We start from the raw sequence: 2,626 nt of genomic DNA on the forward strand, positions 1-2,626 counted from the left end.
TACCCTTGACCCTAGTGTCCTGTCCCAGGTGAGGATGAAGTATTCACAGTGGGGCTGGCTAACTGCGTCAGACAATGGTCTATCAGAACTGAGATGGGTTCAGGCTAATCCGACCCCATTATCTCTGCAGGATGATTGCTAATTCTGACACTGCAGAGAGGAAGGCTGTGCCCGGAGGGCAGGCTTGCTTGGAGAGGGTGCACCCTCAGCCCAGTGTCCAGGACCCATGCTGAGCTCCAGTGTGACACCTCTGCTCTGTGTGATTTCACAGGCAGCACAGTGAGGTGGTGGTGGGACCCAGAGGAGCCCGAGTAGGAGACTCTGCTAACCAACTGGGTGATCACTCGGCCTACAGAGAAGTGTCAGGACAAGCCGCCTTGAAGTGGCCTTTGGCATGTGGATTATTTTGAGCTGAAAGCCCTTGACACCGGAAGAAGGAATAGTTCTTTGCAGTCCCACCAAGCCATAAAGAAAAAGTACAAGTTTGAAGTCCTCTTTTGCAAAGGAAATGGACACTGTAAGAGACATTTCAGGTGGTTATGGAAGAGGGATCTGGGGAAGGCCCTTCCACCTGAGGGACCACCATGTTCACCGCAGGGTGATGCTCGCCTGCCACTTCTCCTGCTTTAGAGATGCTGCAGAGTCAGAGCTCATGCAAATGGGGCCCTCCCTGTGCTGATGAAGAGCAGCCCAGCCCTGACCCTGCAGCTCTGGGAGAGGAGCCCCAGCCCCGGGAGTCCCAGGTGTCCCCAGTCGGTCATCAGGTCTCAACACACACGGCTCAACATGGAGTCTGGGCTGAGCTGGGTTCTCCTTGCTGCTCTTCTAGGAGGTTATGGATGGGGGACAGGAGACCCTAGGTGTGGATAAAATGAGAGTTATGTGTCCAGGAATCTCACCTGGCACTGGTTGACTAGCTCACTGCAGACCTGTGGGCAATACATGACTGTTGACTCCATAAAAAGCTCCACCCAGTGCTCTGGGCACAACATGGTGGCAGGGCTGCAAGGCTGCAGGAGAGCAGAGGCTGTAGAGGTGGCAGCACCGAGGACAGAGGCCCAGAGGATAGCTGTGCAGGATGACTGTGCAGAGGGGCCCAGAGGACAGCTGTGTGGGATGATGGCTGTGCAGGCAGAGAGGCACAGAGGATGGCTGTGTGGACAGAGGTGCCCATAGGCAGATACCGGCTTGCTTCATGCAGACTCGCTCTGAGTGAATGAATGGGATTTTAGTGACTGATCTGCCACCTGGAAATTAATTTGGTTATAACCCTTTCATCCCAACAACGTTTTGCTGTTAATTTCTTTGGTTACATTGAATCCACAGCCAACTTGCCCGGGGCTGAAACCCATTGGCAAGACACTAGGGGTTGTGTGGGGTGTGAGTAGGGGCAACAGAGGATGTGTGACAGGTGCCTGACCATGACTTCTCTGTGTTTGCAGGTGTGCAGTGTGAGGTGCAGCTGGTGGAGTCTGACGGATTCTTGGTGCAGTCTGGCGGGACGCTAAGACTCTCCTATGAAGGCTCTATACTCAAGTTCAGTAGCTATGCCATACGCTGGGCATGTCAGGCTCCAGGAAGGGGCTTCAGTGGGTCTCAGCTGTTAGTGGTAGTGAAGGCAGCAAATACTACACTGACTCCGTGAAGGGCCGGTTCACCATCTCCAGAGACAATGCCAAGAACACGGTGGATCTGCTAATGGTCAACCTGACAGTCAAGAACTCAGCCCTGTATTACTATGGGAGACACAGTGAGGGTAAGTCAGTGTGAGCCCAGACACCAACCTTCCTGCAGGGACCCAGGAGTGGGTGGGCTACAGGGGCTCAGCACACCAGGGTGCTCTGGATCCAGTCCAGGTTCAGAGCCAGGAGCAGGTATAAAGGGAAGGGAAGGGCTGCTTTCCTGTGACGTCTGCGGCTTCCTCTCCATTTAGCACTGCGTTCTGGGCATGAACCTCTGTGGACTCAATTCTGTGTTTACCTATTAAGTGTCTGGATTAGAAACATTTCTTGAAAATGAGAGAAGCACACTCACATGCATTAAAGGCCGAGGGTCATATACAGTCAATCCCTGAGAGCTAATTAATTACAATTATTTGCACATGAGTCAGGTAACTTCACAAAACAGGCTCAACTGGCCACCACGGTGCAGCCCACCCACCAGGGCCCAGCTGCCAGCAGAACATGACCTGCAGGTGGGTGTCAGGCAGCAGAGGCCTCCTACACCCACAGCAAGAGAGGACAGGCCCCTAGGGCCACTGTCCACACCAAGATCACAGCATCCTTGTAGGGGACCCCACATAAAGGCAGGGTGACCCATGAAGCCCACATGGACGTGGAGCATCGTGATGCATGACACACCCTCCAGGGGACATAAATCCTGCATCCCCTCCAACCAAAGGTGTGGAGAGCAGGGAGGCCTGTCAGCAGGGCAGAAGTGGTTTCAGAGCCAGGACAGGAGGCTGTCCCAGGCGTTACTGTGGGTCAGGGGGGTCAGGAGTGTGGGTCCTGCTCCCAGGAGGGGCTTCTGCAGCCTCCATCTCCCACCTGCATGTGAGGAGGGGAACCCGGCTTCCTATCAGATTCCCAGGTGTGGGCAGAGGGAGAAGGGGGGTAATGAGTCTTCA

The 2,626-nt window shown here is 54.5% G+C and overlaps 1 pseudogene; it reads left to right on the forward strand.

Annotated features, from left to right (window-relative positions):
• The first annotated feature begins 642 nt into the window (after nucleotides 1-642).
• Nucleotides 643-1,770, forward strand: LOC130679601 (immunoglobulin heavy variable 3-23-like; annotated as a pseudogene).
• Nucleotides 1,771-2,626: the final 856 nt, after the last annotated feature.

The sequence above is a fragment of the Manis pentadactyla genome, chromosome 11 (genome assembly GCF_030020395.1).
Source record: "Manis pentadactyla isolate mManPen7 chromosome 11, mManPen7.hap1, whole genome shotgun sequence".
Classification (NCBI taxonomy): domain Eukaryota; kingdom Metazoa; phylum Chordata; class Mammalia; order Pholidota; family Manidae; genus Manis; species Manis pentadactyla.